The following is a 7,110-nucleotide window of genomic DNA, read 5'->3' on the forward strand; positions in this document are numbered from 1 at the left end:
CTCCGGCATCAACGCTGGTACCGCCACCAGCATCACCCGGCGCCCCTTGGAGTCGACGCCTGCGCTCAGCACCTCTTCTCATTGACGCCTGCTGCTGTGCCTTCAGGAGCACAGAGCCACGCTTGGTCAGCACTACATAGGGGGAACCGAGTCAGGCTGTGCAAGGCAGGGAGGGGAGCAGGGTGTTTCCCACAAGGCGCTCTTGCTTCCCCAGAAAGGGCTCAGAGCGTTCTGGGTAATGTGGCATCCTCTTGCCTGTCTGTTAAAATCTGCTGTCATTGTCTCAGAAATGCATCTCAGAGGGCACAGATTCCCATCCAGCCCATGTCAGGCAGGGTCTGCTCTTGCCTCTGTCCTCCTCTTGCCAAGGATGCTGAGCTCTTTTTGCCTTCTGTGAAGGCAAAGTGACGGCTGTAGGTCCTTCACATGAGGACATGGCACAGGGAGTTCATGGTGCCATGAATAAACTGAACCCAAATGCTCCAGATAGATGCTCAGCTTAGTGGGTGTCTCATCATAGCTTAGCTCCCTTGAGCAAACACATCAGCAGCTCCCACCCTGTGTTTTTCCCTTCCCAAGGACATGCACAAAGATCTCAACCTAAGGTTCTTATTAAGGCCAACAGGCTCTTTGGGCATTTGAATCAGGCAATTAGGAATGGGGAAATTGAGAAACGAATACACCCAGGAATTACCACAGATAGAATGAGTTGCAATGGGCATCAGCCCTTACACGGCAAAGGTCCACTCCAAACCAGAGCTCTGACAAGTTCTCTTTACTGTGGTCTACCACCTGCTCCTCAGCCCTGGCAGGACCAGACTTTCATCTGGGGTAAAGTGGTTACCTTGCCTTGCAGCAGTGGTTGATTTTATTCCTCTGACACCAGCAGACACAAAGGATTTACCCCAGCACACCTTTGGTTCCTCCCTCTTGCCTGGGTAGACGATTCTTTCTGGACATGCCAAAGCTGTTCCAAACAGGGCAGTACTTTGCCCTGAAGGAAACAGAAACATAGTCAAGCAGGGTGAACCCCCAGGTGGCATGTGGCCCTGCTTGTCTTTGTCTTCTCCATGTGTCTCCTAACCATGGCGGGAATAGCTTCACCCTTGTCACTGTGGGGAGTGAGAAGCTCCTGAGGGTCCTGAAGTAGTTCTTCCTTGGAGACTTTCCTTCTTGGAGACCTGCTGCACCACCACGATTGTCCCTAAAATGCTGGAGACTTTCCTTGTCACCAGGACTACCATTTGTGATTCCTGCTTTCATTTTTCCACTTCTTCTTGGGCATGACTGAGTTCCTGATCCTCTCAGCCATGTCCTTCCATCATTATGTCACCATATGCAAACCACTCTGTAAAACACGCTATCACGATGATGAAAGTCTACTTCCTGCCAGCGTTGGGAGCATGGGCAGTGGGCTTTGTGGTCATCTTCTCCCAGGTGGCTCTGCTGCTGCAGCATCCTTTCTGCACCAGGAAGGTTGTTGGCCATTTCTACTGTGATGCTCGACTAGAATGAGCATGGCCTGTTGGGGTTGGGTTGACCTTGCTGGATGCCAGGTGCCCACCAAGCTGCCCTATCACTCCCCCACCATCAAAAGGATGGGCAGAAAATACGATGAAAGACGCGTGGGTCAAGAAAAGGACAGGGAGATCACTCATCAATTACCGTCACGGGCAAACCAGCCTCGACTTGGGGAAATTAATTTAATTTATTGCCAACCAAATCAGAGTAGGATAATGAGAAATAAGAACAAAACTAAAAACACCTTCCCCCCACCCCTCCCTTCTTCCTGGTCCCAGCCACTTCCCTCTGTGCGCTATGGGGACCTTCTCTCCTCCCACAGTATGTAGGGGTTTTGTTTGGGCAGGGTCAGGGTGCTTAGCAGATCCCCTGGTGTTAACCAGCCAAGTGGTTTCTGCCAATCCACCACACCTGTGCCTGGACAAGCGTGCCTCAAGCAGAGCTATAGCCCGGCCTGGCTCGGAGGTGCTGGGGGCACTGGGCAGCTGGGTGCCAGTGGGGGATGCCCCAGCGCATGCTCTGTGGTTGGGCTGATGTCTGCGTGTGCCACTGCATTCCCAGGGCAGGACTGGTGTTTGTGCCCTGAGGCTGCCCGTGGGGCAGGGAGAGTGTGGAGGGCTCTGGGAGTCCCAAGCAGGGTGAGGAACTGGATTACCCAGATATTGGCAATTCACCGCAGTGGCAGTGGTGAAGGTCTTGTGTGGGAGGAGGTGAGGCTTTGTTCTTTGGGCATGGCAAGAACGTGTCCAGTGGCTAAAGAGATGGAGGGGATCAGTGGCTCTGGCCCATGTCTCAAACAGGAGGAAAGTGCAGGGAACTTTGCTGGTGTGCTGGGCCCTGTTTTCTTGAGACCCCATTTAGAGCTCATAAGGCTGTGGCACCCTGGAGAACCACCTTTCTGTAGGGACACCATCTGTAAACTATGGAGGGTAGGCTGAAAACTGGGGATTTACTGCAAGCATGCGCAGGGGACAGAAGTTTTGTGGCACTGAGGCCTGCAGAGCTTGGCTCACAGAGCCCTCATCAAACTTGTTTGCAAGGGAGATGAGATCGGTGCCTCGACACCTCTGTCACCCTGCTTCATTGTTAAGCAATCAGGCAAGAGGAGGGGGTGTCGGCGAAGGACTTCACAACCTGACCCTCCAGAAGAAAAGGGCCTCTGCCTGAATTTCTACTCACTGGCTGGGGAAACGGCATTTTCTGCAGTCCCCTATGTGGATGGGTGTGTGGATGGATGGGTGGATGTGTTCTGTTCATCAGGCTCTTTGTGGCTGAGGCTATTGATGTGGTTTTGGTCAAAGCAGTGCCCAAAAGCATCACTCAAAGCAAAGAGGAACCCTCGTGAACTGCTGAGTGTGTCCCATTGTCACCTCCACATCTCAAGGGGACTAGGATAATCAGCTCTTGCACAGAGCTTTTCTGGAGCAGAGCTGGTTCTGACATAGCAGAGCCTTAGAGGACCTGGGCCCAAGCAAAGCTGCTCTGTCCACGCTTGGGGCAACAAGGCACCACAGAGCAGTGATGGGCCTGTGGGCACTGGTTACTGTCCTCGGACTGCCCTGGCCCATGGGGCTGTTGGGTTCCCAGGACTCCAGTGTGTGGCCCAGAGTGGTCAGTTCCAATACTGACTTGTGAATGATCTCAGCCTTGCATGCCTGCCAAAACCTGGGCCCTGCCAAGTGCTGTAGGGGTGGTGGTAGGGCTGCATGAGGGACCGATCCCTGCTGCCCATGCGCGTGTGTTCTGTCCATGGCCCTAGATCAATCAATGCTGGGGAGGAGAAGATGGGAGGTGAGGCTGTGGGCCATCCCTGAGGATATTCCACCAATCCGCATGCCTGCTGTCCTTTGGGGACATTTTCTGTCCTACTCCATCCCCAGCACAGCACTGACCAGAGCAAGAGGTGCCCCATTCCCATGAGCCTGTAGGGTGACTTGCCTCCATGGGCTCCCACAGAGTTCTAGGTTCTCGCTTGAGGACAGCAGAGGTTGTACTCCTTTTTTGGAGGACCTGTGGGGGTATGTCTGGGCAGAGACACTGTGAGGCAAGGGCTGATTGCCACTTGCTCTAAGGTAGCTAGGGTTTTTTAGCATACTGCCACAGGATAGTGCCCAAAAGAGGACCCTCTGCACTGTGTCCCAACAGCCCATTCTTCTGGGAGTCATGAAGTGTGTCTTTATACTCCCAATATCTCCCCTGCCAAGAGCAAAGCCGTTGTTCTCTGAGCAGCTTGGGAGGGCATACATGGAGGAAAGGACCACTGGGAGGCCCAGGCTGGGATGCAGAAATCTTCAATGAGTCTAAAGAGGGAATTGAGGTCACTCCAAGCAGAGGACTTTAGAGCAAGGGTCACCAGGGGTGAGCAAGTCTGCGCCCATTTGCCATGTTGAAGTTCATGCAGGGCATCTGTTTGCCTTTCCCATAGAGTGAAAGCTGGATTTGGAGAGCCTTGCAGCCCAGGGGAAGAGAAGAAAAGAAAGAAAAGAGAAAGAAAAGTATGTGGAAGCATGGATGGAGAGACGTGGCCCATGTTTTCAGCTAAACCCAGGCTGGCCCCTTTTGGCCAGAATTTGCAGGAGGAGTTGAGGATGGTGAATTCCTTTGAAAGCAATGGCTTGCAGATGCATTCTCTGTCCAGCACCATGTCTGTAGTTCTTGGGGAGCCTTCCCAAGAGCTATGTCCAGTAGCATTAGAAGGGGAGGCACCTTCTGCCACAGTAGTGGCTGGAAATGCCAGAGAGGTCACAGCAGCCAGAGGTGATAGGGACTCCATCACAGCTCAGGATGCTGCCAACAGCAGCAGAGGTGGAGGATCCCACAATGGTGTTCTGTGGGAAGGAGCTGAGGATGGGTCTGGGCAGGGTCACCACCATGGGAGAGGGCTGGATGACAACGGTGGAGTTCTGGCACTGCCTGACACAGGTCTCATTGCAGCTGTTGGCCAGTGGGGTCAGGCCGCAAAGCTGGCATGGCAGGCACTAGTCGTAGCCCGACATGTCTCAAAGTTGGAGGTGCACCTGGGAGAGAGGGCAGGAAGGAAGGAGAGCATAAGCATAGGTGAGGAGCAGGGTGGTTTCCCTGTCAGAATGGAAACAAGGCCACTGCTGAATGGCGAGATGGAGGCTGTCCCAGGAGACACACAGTCTTATTGGCTCATCCTGCTAGGGCTCTACAAAGAGCAGGGAGGCTCCCTCCTAGTGAATAAACCAGAAGCCCCCTCAGCCACGTCCCAACCTCTCTCTAAGCAGACCTTCTCCCCACTTCCCTCTCCCATGACAAGGAACTCAAAGGCCAATCAGAGGATGGAGCCAACATCAGCTGAGATATCCATCAAGCAGAGATCTCACTTTGGAAGAGGAGGAGAAGGGGCTTCAGATGCACCTGGTTCCCAAGGACAAGGAGACAAGAGAAGGGGATGAGAGAGCAGGGACTCGGGCTGGCTTTTATACCTGCCCTTCATTGCCGCAGCACCAGAGACACCCTTTGCAGAGGTAACAATTTTCTGACAAGCTCATCTTGAATGCAAACCATCACGGCTAATGATATGGGCTGTGCTTTGGTTTCCAACACTGCTGCCTTTTCATTTCCACATTTGTGCCATGCCCATCCCCAGAGAAGGCAGCTTCTGAGCACAAGGATGACAGGCCCCAGAATTTCTAGGGCAGGAATGCAGCAGTGCTGGCAGAAGACTCTGCTCAAGTGCTGGATGAGTCCAGAGCAGGAAAGTGACATCCGTCTGGGTTATTCTGGAGGGGCTATTTGAAGTGACGTTCTTAGAGAGAAGCTCCACCCACCCTCAGCTGGACACCCAAAGGCTCCCATGCATGAGGATGTGCCACGTTTATCTCTTTCCCTTCTTCCTCAACTCACAGCAGTGGTTACTTGTTGTTGCCTCCCCAGGTGTGTGGGTTGTGCTGCTGGTTTTGACCCCATCCTGCCTAACACTACCCTCTGGCCTGTTTTGACTCATACCATCTCTGTGCAGTCTATGAGCACACAACCAATGCCATGGGAATGCCTGGGGCCTTTCCCTTTCTCTAAATGCTCTAGACCTGCTGTGGTTGTCCCCAGGTGTCCTCAGCAGAGCCCACGGTTGGTTGTGTTCCTGTGTACGTTCTTGTCTTGTGTGCTGTTGTGAGCTGCTGTGTTTGTGTGAATGCACGTGGGAGAACAACTTTGCCTATGATTCCACACTAGTGTGTTTGTCCTTGTGTATCTCTCAGGACAGAATGTGCTGCTAACAGGGGGGAACAGTCTCTATTACTTTGTCGATGAGCACCAGAAAGCAGCATGTTCCCAGGGTCAGAAGGAGCCTGAGTGCACTTGAACAGTAATGGCACAAAACTGCTAGAGATCTGCTCAGGGAAGAGACACTGAAATGCAGCCCCTGCCTCTGGAGCCCTCCTTTTTCTGCCCCTCCAAAGCTCACACTCTGCTGCTGCTGATTCCAAGCCCCAACAAGGACCATTTCACACCTGTTTGGCTTCTTAGTTTAATTCAGTATAGCAACATTGGGAGTGCCTCAGCATGGTTGGTAGTCCCAAATCCCTGCCTCTTAAGGCCAGGACGCAGCTGCTAGAGATGGATGTTTACTTTATGGAGCTGGAGAAAGGCTGAGGAATCCCACCCACCTCATGCTGGACATCCTTGAGTCGATCTGGTTCCAGTGCAGTGTTGGTGGTGTCTGGGTAGGGACAGAGGCCAACCCTGTTTACAAGCCAATGTCAAATGTACTTGTGCAGCCCATCAACCTGGTGCTGTATCAGACAGGGGATGAGACCTTGGATCAAACAGGTTCTGAATGAAAGGAACGTGAAGCCTGATATCGATGTGTTGTGAGTGGAAGGACAGACCCTGTGGTTTGCACAGAGAAAGCCAAAGAACTGATGACTGCTTTGGTGTAGAGTCCCCAGGCCCATCATGTCCCACACGGGAAGCTTAGTCTGAGTGCCCAGCAACTGCCCATTGGGAGGGAAGGGACATTGGATTTGAGGCGCATTATCGGAAGCCTCATGCTGTCTCACAGGGTTGTTCAGAAGACACCCTCTTTTCAAGAAGGACTGTGCATAGTGTGTAAAGTTCCCGAGCCCATCTCCCTTCCAGATTGTCTGTCCACCTGAACTCAGGTCCACCTTGGGCATAGTGCAGTTTAAGGGCCTTCCACCTTCCATTTAGTGACCTCAGTGAGACCAGTGTGAGGGAGCTCTTCTGGGAGAGCTCAACCAGGGCTGATTCCCCTTTCCGTGGAGCTCCTTCTGAGCTGAGATTCTGGTGTATCTGAGGGCCAGCCCCATTGCTTTCTCACGAGGAAATGGGCACTGTGGACAAAAGAAGGGCAGGGAAAGTGTGTACCTGGTGTTTAGAAAGACTGACACCTTCTCCCATACTTCCTGATGAGGAATGGGTTCCGTGAGAGACTGACAAGGTGGATGGAAAATTGGCTGGACTACCAGGCTCAAAGTGTTGTGACCATGAAGAAATGGGCTGACTGGAACCTCATGAAGGTCAAAAAAAGCAAGGACAAGGCTTTGCATCTGGGGTAGAAACCAGACCATGCAGTCACACATGTTGGATCGTCGCTGCCTAGGA

This window comes from Gavia stellata, chromosome 28 (assembly GCF_030936135.1).
Source record: "Gavia stellata isolate bGavSte3 chromosome 28, bGavSte3.hap2, whole genome shotgun sequence".
NCBI classification, from domain to species: Eukaryota; Metazoa; Chordata; class Aves; order Gaviiformes; family Gaviidae; genus Gavia; species Gavia stellata.